This window comes from Cetorhinus maximus, chromosome 5 (genome assembly GCF_964194155.1).
Source record: "Cetorhinus maximus chromosome 5, sCetMax3.hap1.1, whole genome shotgun sequence".
NCBI classification, from domain to species: Eukaryota; Metazoa; Chordata; class Chondrichthyes; order Lamniformes; family Cetorhinidae; genus Cetorhinus; species Cetorhinus maximus.
Window position 1 is genome coordinate 97840139 of NC_135883.1, and position 12198 is coordinate 97852336.

At 44.6% G+C, this 12198-nt stretch overlaps 1 protein-coding gene across 2 annotated transcripts in view; it reads right to left on the reverse strand.

Moving 5' to 3' along the window:
• LOC144680813 (uncharacterized) overlaps nucleotides 1–12198 on the reverse strand; it is a 34868-nt gene that overhangs the window by 10894 nt on the left and 11776 nt on the right. The gene's annotated exons all lie outside the window — the stretch shown is intronic.

Genomic DNA, 12198 nt, shown 5'->3' on the forward strand with positions numbered 1-12198 from the left:
TACAGAATTCTGAAAGGCCTGGATAGAGTGGACATGGGAAAGATGTTTCCATTAGTAGGAGAGACTAGGACCCAAGGGCACAGCCTCAGAGTAAAAGGAAGACCTTTTAGAACAGAGATGAGGAGAAACTTCTTTAGCCAGAGAGTGGTGAATCTATGGAATTCATTGCCACAGAAGGCTATGGAGGCCAGGTCATTGACCGAGATAGATAGGTTCTTGATTGGTAAGGGGATCAAAGGCTACGGGGAGAAGGCGGGAGAATGGGGTTGAGAAACTTATCAGCCATGATTGAATGGCGGAGCAGACTCAATGGGCCGAATGGCCTAATTTCTGCTCCTATGTCTTATGGTCTTAACATGATGGAGGTTATCCTCTGTGTGAAAACAGGATTTAGTCTCCACTAGGAGTAAGTGTCATGGACAGATACATCTGCAACAGGTAGATTAGTGAGGATGAGGTCAAGTAGGTTTTTCCCTTTTGTTGGTTCCCTTACCCCCTGCCGCAGACCCAGCCCGACAGCTATGTCCTTTAGGACTCGGCCAGCTCGTTCAGTAGTGGTGCTACCGAGACACTCCTAGTGATGGACATTGAAATCCCCCACCCAGAGAACACTCTGCGCCCTTGCCACCCTCAGTGCTTCTTCCAGTTGGTGTTCAACATGGAGGAACACTGAATCATCAGCTGGGTTGGGGAGGTAGATGGTAATAAGCAGAAGTTTTCCTTGCCCATGTTTGACTTGATGCTATGAGACTTCATAGGGTCCAGAGTCAATATTAAGAACTCCCAGGGCAACTCCCTCCCATCTGTATACATCACGGCTGCCACCTCTGGTGGATCTGCTCTGCCAATGTCACAGGACAGGATTGTGATGGTGGTGTGTGGGACATTGTCTGTAAAGTATGATTCGGTAAGTATGACTATGTCAGGCTGTTGCTTGTCTAGCCTGTAGGACTGCTGTCCAAATATTGGCACAAGCCCCCAGATGATTGCAGGGTCGACAGGGCTGGGTGTGCTGTTGTTGTTTCTGGTGCTGAGGTGGATGACGGGTGATCTGCCCAGTTTGATTCCTTTTAGGCTTCATAGCAGTTTGACGCAACTGGCTAGTTTGCTAGGCCATTTCAGAGGCCATTTAAAAGTCAACCACATTGCTATTGGTCTGGAGTCACATGTAGTCCAGGCTAGATAGGGATGGCAGATTTCCTTCCCTTAAAGACATTAGTGAACCAGATGGATTTTTATAACAATCAACAATGGTTTTGTGGTCACTATTACTGAAACTAGTTTTCAACTCCAAATTTTATTAATTGAATTTAAATTCAATCAGCTGCCGTCGTGGGATTTGAAGGATAATGAATCCAATGACATTCCCACTACAGCACCGCTTCCCCCTTGTGAACTTAGAAAATAATTTTCATGTATAATGGAAACTCCAACACCCCACCCCCACTCCCACCCCCTCCCCCACCCCGTCCCAACACCACTCCCTCCCACACCCCCACCCCCAATCCCAACCCCACCCGCCAATCCCACCCCACCGCCACCGCCAAACCCACCCCACCCCCATCGCAACCCCACTCCCCAACCCCAACCCCACCCCACTCCCACCCCCTCCCCCACCCCATCCCAACACCACTCCCTCCCACACCCCCACCTCCAATCCCAACCCCACCCCCACCGCCAATCCCACCCCACCCCTATCGCAACCCCACTCCCCAACCCCAACCCCATCCCACCCCCACCCCATTCAGGGTTTTTGAATGGTGTGGGCCGACGCAATGAAGAGAGACATTTTAAAATCAAACAGTAAGCAATTGTTCCATGAAAAAAATAAGAACATAAAAATATAACTAGACAGAGAAAAGAACAAACAGAAAGGAACTTGAGAGAGGCAAGTTTTTCTTTTAAGTAAACATGGAATCATTGGAACAATAAGCAGTACCGGCTGTTTACCAGCAGATGATGCTGTCGTGCTTTATTGAATATCAATGTCACATTTGTTTCACGTGTGCAACTCGGTTCCTCTACTTTGAAAAGAGTGAAACTTGTATTCATTTTTGCTGATCCCTACAACTCATTGTCCGCTCTGCTTTGAATTGGCAGTGTAGTTTTGTTTCTAATTATACACGACCCAAGTGTGTGTAACCTCTTTTAATCAGTTTGTCTGTGCTATATGGAAAATGATCCCAGTCCTTCCAATGCTGGGCATACAAAACCAACAAGATACGGCAAATACAGGGATTTTTTTTATTCATTCACGGGATGTGGGCTTCGCTGGCTAGGCCATAATTTATTGCCCATCGCTAGTTGCCCTTGAGAAGGGGGTGGTGAGCTGCCTTCTTGAACTGCTGCAGTCCATGTGGTGTAGGTACACACACAGTGCTGTTAGGAAGGGAATTCCAGGATTTTGACCCAGCGACAGTGAAGGAACAATGATATATTTCCAAGTCAGGATGGTGAGTGACTGTGCTTCGGTGGTGGAGGGAACAAATGTTTGTGGATGTGGTACCAATCAAACAGACTGCTTTGTCCTGGAAGGTGTCAAGTTCTTGAGTGTTGTGGGAGCTGCACTGATCCAGGCAAGTGGGGAGTATTCCATCACACTCCTGACTTGTGCCTTATACATGGTGGACAGGCTTTGGGGAGTCAGGAGGTGAGTTACTTGCCGCACGATTCCTAGCCTCTGACCTACTCTTGTAGTCACAATATTTATATGGCTAGTCCAGTTCTATTTCTGGTCAATGGTAACCCTAGGATGTTGATAGTGGGGGATTCAGTGATGGTGATGCCATTGAACATCAAGGAGCAATGTTTAGATTCTCTCTTGTTGGAGATTGTAATTGCCCGACACTTGTGTGGTGTGAATGTTACTTGCCACTTGTCAGCCCAAGCCTGGATTTTGTCTAGGTCTTGCTGCATTTGAACATGGACTGCTTCAGTATCTGAGGAGTCACAAATGGTGCTGAACATCAGTGAACATCCTCACTTCTGACCTTATGATGGAAGGAAGGCCATTGGTGAAGCAGCTGACGATGGTTGGGCCGAGGACACTACCCTGAGGAACTCCTGCAATGATATCCTGGAACTGAGACTGACCTCCAACAACCACAACCATCTTCCTCTGTGCTAGGTATGACTCCAAACAGTGGAGAGTTTTCCCCCTGATTCCCATTGACTCCAGTTTTGCTAGGGCTCCTTGATGCCACACTTGGTCAAATGCGGCCTTGATGTCAAGGGCAGTCACTCTCACCTGACCTCGGGAGTTCAGCTCTTTTGTCCACGTTTGAACCAAGGCTGCAATGCGGTCAGGAGCTGAGTCACCCTGGCAGAACCCAAACTGAGCGTCAGTGAGCAGGATATTCCTAATCAAGTGCCACTTGATAGCACTGTTGATGACCCCTTCCATTACTTTACTGATGATCAAGAGTAGACTGATTGGCCAGGTTGGATTTGTCCTGCTTTTTGTGTACAGGATATACCTGGGCAACTTTGCACATTGCTGGGGAGGTGCCAGTGTTGTAGCTGTACTGGAACAGTTTAGCTAGGGGTGTGGCAAGTTCTGAAGCACATGTCTTCAGTACTATTGCCAGAACATTGTCAGAGCTCATAGCCTTTGCACTATCCAGTGCCTTCAGCCATTTCTTGATATCACATGGAGTGAATTGAGTTGACTGAAGACTGGTGTCTGTGATGCTGGGGACCTCCGGAGGAGGCCAAGATGGAACATCCACTCGGCACTTCTGGCTGAAGATTGTAGCAAATGCTTCAGCCTTATTTTTTACACTGATGTGCTGGGCTCCCCCATCATTGAGGATGGGGATATTTATGAGGCCGCCTCCTCCAGTGAGTTGTTTAATTGTCCACCACCATTCACGACGGGATGTGGCAGGACTGCAGAGCTTAGATCTGATCCATTGGCTGTGAGATCGTTTAGCTCTGTCTATCGCTTGCTGCCTATGCTGTTTGGCATACAAGTAGTCCTGTGTTATAGCTTTACCAGGATGGCACCTATTATATACCTCCTGCACTCTTCGTTAAACCAGGGTTGATGCCCTGGCCTGATGGTAATGGTAGTGTGGGGGATATGCCAGGCGATGAGGTTACAGGTTGTGGTCGAGCACAATTCTGCTGCGCCTCATGGATACCCAGTCTTTTGTTGCTAGATCTGTTCAAAATCTATCCCATTTAGCACGGTGGTATTGCAACACAACACAATGGAGGGTATCCTCAATGTGAAGATGGGATTTCATCTCCACAAGGACTGTGCGGTGGTCACTCCTGCCAATACTGTCATGGACAGATGCATCTGCAACAGGCAGATTGGTGAAGACGAGGTCAATAGGTTTTTCCCTCTTGTTGGTTCCTTCACCACCTGTTGCAGACCCAGCCTAGCAGCTATGTCCTTTAAGATGTAGCCAGCTTGGTCAGTAGTGGTGCTACTGAGCCACTCTTGGTGATGGACATTGAAGTCCCAGAGTACATTCTGCGCCCTTGCCACCCTTATTGCTTCCTCCAAGTGGTGTTCAACATGGAGGAGCACTGATTCATCAGCTGAGGGAGGGCGGTACGTGGTAATAAGCAGGAGGTTTCCTTGCCCATGTTTGACCTGATGCCATGAAACTTGATGGGATTCGGAGACGATGCTGAGGACTCCCAGGGCAACTTCCTCCCGACTGTATACCACTGTGCCGCCACCCCTGCTGTGTCTGTCCTACCCATGGGACAGGACATACCCAGGGATGGTGATGGTGGGTTTGGGACATTATCTATAAGATATGATTCCGTGCGAATGAGTATGTCAGGCGGTTGCTTGACTAGTCTGTGAGACAGCTCTCCCAATTTTGGCACAAGCCCCCAAGTGAACTTGTAGGGTCAACAGGGCTGAGTTTGCCATTGTTGTTGTCATTTCCGGTGCCTAGGTTTCACTCCTTTGTTATTTGAAGCTTAGTAGCAATTTGATACAACTGATTGGCATGCATTTCTGAAGGCATTTAAGAGCCAACATTACTGTGGGTCTGGAGTCACATGTAGGCCAGACCAGGTAAGGATGGCAGATTTCCTTCCTTAAAGGGGGACGACAATGGTTTCGTGGTCATCATTTGACCTTTAATTCCACATTTTTATTGAATTCAAATTCCACCATCTGTCATGGCGGGATACGAAACTTGGTCCCCAGAGCATTATCCCAGGTCTCTGGATTACTAGTCCCACAATAATACCACTACACCACCACCTCCCAGGCTGGTGCTCTGCTTCTGCTTCTGCTTCTGCCTTAGTTTGCGGGCATCACAAACTAATATCCGTACTCTGCCAACATTTCTATGGGTCCTTGCTAAACCAGACATGACCTGCTGAAATAGTAGTCCTGATAATGAAAACTTTTGAAATCATCAAAATTCATCTTTAGATTATCTCCATTTAAAAATGATGGAGCTGTGATCATTTCCTTCGTCAGCTTGTTCCATTGTGGGCCTTCCCCCAGTTTAGACATTTGATTTCTGGCCCATCCTTGTCCTTTTCCATAACAACCTTGAATCTACTGGAGTTATGATCACTATCTGCATAATGTTCCTCCACTGATACCTCAACCACTTGCCTGGCTTCATGCTCTAAAATTAAGCCCAGGACAAGGATGGGCCAGAAATCAAATGTCTAAACTGGGGGAAGGCCCATTTTAATAAGATCAGATATGATTTGAACAGGGCGGACTGGGAGCAGCTACTTTGAGGTAAATCTGCATCAGAGCAGTGGGATTCATTCAAGAAGGTAATAGGGAGAGTACAGGGCCAACATATTCCAGTAAAGACAAAGGGTGGGACCAACAAATCCAGAGAACCCTGAATGTCGAGGAATATACAGGATTGGATGAAGGAAAAAAGGGAGGCTTATGGCAGATACTGAGGGATCAAAACAATGGAGGCCCTAGAGAGTATAGAATGTGTAGGGGGAACTTAAAAATAAATTAGGAGAGCAAAAATGAAGCATGAAAAACATTGGCAGGTAAAAATAAAGGAACATCCAAAGTTATTTTGCAGGTACATTAAGAGTAAGAGGATAACTAGGGAAAATGTAGGGCCCATTAAGGACCATAGTGGTGATTTGTGGAGCCAGAAAACGTTGGTAGGGTTCCAAATGAATACTTAGTGTTGGTGTTCACAAGTGAGAGGAACAATGTGGGTATGGTAATCAGGCAGAAGGACTGTGATATAATTAAAGAAATTAGGATAGAAAGGGAGGAGGTGTGAAGTGGTCTGGCAGACTTAAAAGTAGATAAATCTCCAGGTCTGGATGAAATGTATCCCAGGCTGTTGAGTGAGGCAAGGGAGGAAATAGCAGGCAATAATTTTCAATACCTCTCTGGCCACAGGAGTGGTGCCAGAGGACTGGAGGACAGCCAATGTGGTACCGTTATTCAAGAAGGGAGGAAGGGATAAACCAGGGAACTATAGGCCAGTCAGTCTAACCTCAGTGGCGGGGAAACTATTGGAAGCAATTCTGAGGGACAGAATTAATCTACACTTGGAGAGGCAGGGATTAATCAAGGACAGTCAGCATGGTTTTGTTAAGGGGAGGTCATGTCTGACCAATTTGATTGAATTTTTCGAAGAGGTAACCAGGTGTGTAGATGAGGGCAATGCATTTGACGTAGTCTACTTGGACTTCAGCAAGGCTTTTGATAAGGTCCCGCATGGGAGACTGATAAAGAAGGTAAGAGCCCATGGGACCCAAGACAATTTGGTAAATTGTATCCAAAATTGGCTGAGTGGCAGGAAGCAGAGGGTGATGGTCGAGGATTGTTTTTGTGACTGGATGCCTGTGTCCAGTGGGGTTCCACAGGGGGTCAGTGTTGGGTCCCTTGCTGTTTGTGGTATATATAAACGATTTAGACTTGAATGTAGAAGGGTTGATCGGTAAGTTCATGGGTGACACGAAAATTGGTGGGGTGGTAAATGGTGAGGAGGATAGCCTTCGATTACAGGAGGATATAGATGGGCTGGTCAGATGGGCTGATCAGTGGCAAATGGAATTTAATCCGGTTAAGTGTGAGGTGATGCACTTGAGCAAAACAAACAAGGCACGGGAATACGCAATGAATGGTAGTACACTGGGAAATACTGAGGACTAGGGGGACCTTGGTGTGCATGTCCACCATTCTCTTAAGGTAGCGGGACAGATATATAAGGTGGCTAAGAAGGCATATGGGATACTTGCCTTTATTAGCCGAGGCATGGAATATAAGAGCAGGGAGGTTATGCTGGAACTGTATAAAATGCTGGTTAGGCCACAGCTAGAGTATTGGGTGCAGTTCTGGAATCCGCATTATAGGAAGGATGTGATTACACCAGAGAGAGTGCAGAGGAGATTTACCAGGATGTTGCCTGGGCTGGAGAGTTTTATTATGAGGAGAGATTGGATAGACTGGGGTTATTTTCCCTGGAGCAGAGGAGATTGAGGAGCGACATGATTGAGATGTATAAAATTTTGAGGGGCATAGATAGGGTAGACAGGAAGGAACTTTTCCCCTTGATGGAGGGATCAATAACCAGGGGCATAGATTTAAGGTAAGGGGCCGGAGGTTTAGAAGGGATGTGAGGAAGAATTTTTTCACCCAGAGGGTGGTGGGAATCTGGAACTCACTGCCTGAAAGGGTGGTTGAGGCAGAAACCCTCATAACATTTAAGAAGTATTTGGATGTGCACTTGTAATGCCATGGCATACAAGACTATGGGCCTAGTGCTGGAAAATGGGATTAGAATAGTTAAGTACTTGTTTGACCGGTGCAGACTTGATGGGTCAAAGGGCCTTTTTCTGTGCTGTGTACCTCTATGACTCTATGACTCTATGTGCTGTCTTGGAAACAAATGGTCTTTGTACTTTGTATGGATGGTTACCTTGTGTTTTGTCATTGCCAAGGGGCACCAGGTACTTGTTTCTGTCAATTCCCACCAGTCTATTCCATATTTTATAGAACACGGTCAGTCTATTTTTCTCCCTCATTTGCTGTCGCGATTCCCAATCCAAATCTTTAATCAAGGATGTAACACTGGTGTATTTCCCATGCTGATTCATACAGAATCGTGCAGCATGTCTTTGGGTTGCTTTGATCTTATAAAAAGGATCCCACGTACATCTTGCACACTCCAGGACTGGATGAGCAGATGTTTGGTAAGCTATAATTCTGATATTTTTATTGCAATGCCAAAGATTCCTCACGGCCCCTAATGGAAACCATCCAATTTGCCGTTATTCACTCTGCTTTGGTAATCCAGTGTAGCTATACGCAGGAACAAGAAAATGTTCCTGATATACATTAATCAAATTATAGTTGTCCATAGTTTTCTGAAGCACAACTCTGGGTCACATGGTTGTAAAAATAATCTCCTCGTCCTTAATAAAATGTATTCTACTGCATCCTAGTTAAGCTTTCTGTGTGGCTCAGAGGACCATTCTTCCCCTCGTGGCCCCACAAGGAAAGTAAAAAAAAGTTTAAACACTTACCTTTTTGGGCCACTTCCTGCCCTAGTTTCCCTTCCTGACTACGAGGCTGACCTGGCGGGAACAGCTTCACCACACAAGCCTCTGATGAAAATAGCAGTCAATCCCTGCTTACATAATCAGAGGCTGATTAATTTAGTTAAAGAAGGAGGCTGACTGTTTCTAGCGGATGTCCCACTCATTTGCTCAGAAAATAGGTTAAAATTGGAGGCTGCGGGAAGGGAGCGGGACCTTGGCTGGTAAGTCCCATGGGTGATTTTAACCATCCACATGCCTGGCTTCTTCCGGGCAGCTTGGATTAAAATTACCCTTTAAAATAAAACAATATTTAGATATAAGGTTAAATGTATTCTGCATCTGTTTTGGTGTACAATGGACAATGTAAGTTTCAGCGTCATCTACAAAATGTATGCCAGATTTAGGTTGTAAACTGTGGTTGGCACAGCAGAGGGAGATTGTCTACAAGAACTGAACAAGCTATTTTGCACCCTATGTGTTTCAGGACTTGGTACAATAGAATGACAAAACACACTTCCCACATATTAACCAATGAAACTTGAGAAGATGGCCTACGGAAGATTTTGGGCAATTTCTGAGGCATTTCCAGTTTGCTTCAATCGATCTCTTGTCAGCAGTTATAGAGCAACATTAATAGAGGTCTTCCACATAACAACCGTAAAGGGAGAGAAATGTCTATTGGAAGGCAGAAAATTACTTAAAAGAGAGGGATTCAAAAAGTAAAATTCTATGCTTCCACTTCTTCAATTTTTTCTGGTCAATTTTTCAAGGTAACTATCTCCTATCCCTGAAGGCATTGACTCTTTGGGTATGATTTTTAAACGTTTTCTTGTACCTTACCCAAGTGAGCTTTCATCACATGGAAGTTTTGACATAGAGCTGGTTATTCGACCACAGTGAGCATCACAGCTGAACTTCATCCCATTCTTCCTGACATTCTTAGACATGCACAAATTATCTAAGATCTCTGGTTGCTGATCGGAATCTTCAATCAATTTCTTACTCATTCTAAACGAGAGGCGCCAAAGCCAATCATCGGGCTACTATTCCTATCCTAGCTAAGATAAGCATACTTAGCACAGGGCAGGAATTAATCATGAGACCTTCCTTATCTGCAAGGGCTTACAATTTCATTTTTAAAAGTTTGCAAACACTCCTATCTATTATGATATGGCAAGGTTAAAATACCAGGAGCATGTTCACTACTTACTTTGTATGTGCTCTATTAGCAACTTGTGCACAGTTTCCTGGGAAAAATTCAATGTTTAATGTCAATAAATCTACCACAGAATCAGTGTAAAATCTGGAAAAATAAGATCTGTTTAAAAATTTCAAATGAACTAAAAGCACATGATTTGCAGTCAAAGAATCTGTAGAGTTTTTAGAAAAGGTTAACAAAAGCTTTTATTTCTCTCTTTAAATTTTATCACAAAACAGTGTGTTTAGTTTACTCTCAACTGTTATTTGAGAATAAAGGTGAGTTTGCAAACTCTTTCCTGATTACTCTTTTGGTAGCTTACGTTATGTAATTCCATGTAACTTCATTCATATGTTTGAACAGTATTTGTACTTACATAGGAGTGTAGGAACAGAAGTAGGCCATTCAGCCTCTCAAGCCTGTTCCACCATTCATTTAGATCTTGGCTGAAGAGAATGTAATTTCATTTATCCATCTTTGTTTCATACTTCTTGATACCTTTACCTAAAAAAATGATCATTCTCAGTCTTAAATGATTCAATTGATGCAGTATCTATCGTTCTTAAGGGATTCAGCACCAGATTTCCATTTCCTTTTGTGTCAAAAAATGCTGACTGATTATAAAAAAGATACGGAAACACTGTAGAAGGTACAGAAAAGATTCACTAGAATGATACCAGAACTGAGAGGTTATACCTATCAGGAAAGGGCTTTTTTCTTTAGTAAAGGGAAAACTGAGATCACTAGAGGACTTCAAAATTATGAAAGAGTTTGATAGGGGAGAAGTGGAGATGTTTCCAGACATCTTACAGACGTGACTAATAAACCCAATAGGGAATTCAGGAGAAATGTTTTTATGGTTAGAATATGGAACTTGCTGCTACAAAAATGTAATTGAGGTAAATAGCATAGGTGCATTCAAGGGGGAGCTAGATAAATACACAAAAGAGAAAAAAATAGAAGGATATGAAGTTAGATGAAGAGGGATAGGAGGAGGCTTGTGTGGTGAATAAATGCCGCTATGGGCCTGTCAAGCTGAATGGCATGTTTCTGTGCTGTAAGTACTTTGTTACAAGATTTACTTCAATTGAATTCCTAAATGGCCTAGCTGTAATCTTATGATTATGCCATCCTGGAATGCCTGAGCAGAGGAAATAGTTTATCTCTACCCTGTTGAATTCTTTAGATTACCCTTCTATCTTCTAAATTGATGGAACTACAAGCCAGGTTTATGCAATCTGTCCTCATAACTAAACCCTTTAAGTTATGATATAATTCTGGTGAATCTGTGTTATACCCAATCCAAGGTCAGTTTACAATTCCTGAGCTTCAGTGCCCAAACTGAACATAGTACTCCAGTCAAGAATAATAATAATAATGGTATTTATTCAAGATCCGCAGCCCAAGGATGAATTGCAATGTGACTTACATCAAGAAATTCATATATAGACTGGGTAATCAAGTTAAAACCATGGAAACACATGGGCCTGAATTTTGCACTGGTCGGGCGCATGTTACCAGCGAGCCCGGAGCAGACGGGAAAACGTTCCCCAGCCACGATCGGCCTCCGACCGCGATTTCATGCTGCCTGGCCAATTAATAGCCAGCCAGTATGAAACGTGCCCGGAGAGAGGCTCAGCACTGCCGCTGGGAGCAGGAAGTGGGCGGGCGCCGAGGTGATCACAGGCGCTGGTGAGCGCTTCCACTGAGCTCTCTGAAGGCAGACAGCTGCCTCAGGGAGCTGCAGACCTCCATATAATAAAAGAAAGCAAAGAAATGCTGCACAAAATGTCCAAGCAGCACAATCAGGCATACCTCATAAAAAAACAGTCCCCAGATATTCTTTCTAATTTTAATTCCTAACAGAGCTTTCATCCCGCCCTTGGATGAGGTTTCATCAAAAACGTAAAGCCCACCTGGCCGATTGGCCCTTCCGCCAACCGTAAGGTTGGATGGACCACGAAAAGTCGCTTACAATTGGGCTGTTAATGAGCTTAATTGTCGGCTAGCACTCTTCCAACTTTTGCACGCGCCCTCCAAGCAAAATATCGCACTAGTGTGCGATGACATCTGGACGCTTGCCCGACATCATCTTGCATGATTTTACACCCGTACGGGTTGGGTGCACGCCTGTTCACGGGACATAAAATTCTGGCCATGATATTGATAAACGAATTCTGCAGGTAACAGGGGAGTGATGGACAGGATATTAAAGGAAGGAATATTAAATTAAAATTATATTGAAGTTACAAACTAATACTCATCTGCTCATCTGCTAAGACAACGGGCACAACCTTCCTTTCAATTCTTAATGGTTGAGAGATTGTGCTAATCTGATGTGTAATATACCTTTAAGAAGAATGTTAGAATGAAAGGTCACATGGGCCAGGATCTTTAGGTCGGTGAGCAGGGGGACCGGGGCCTGCTCGCTGATGCGTAAAATGACACTGGATGACGTCGGGCAGAACTCCCAACATCACCCGCGTCAT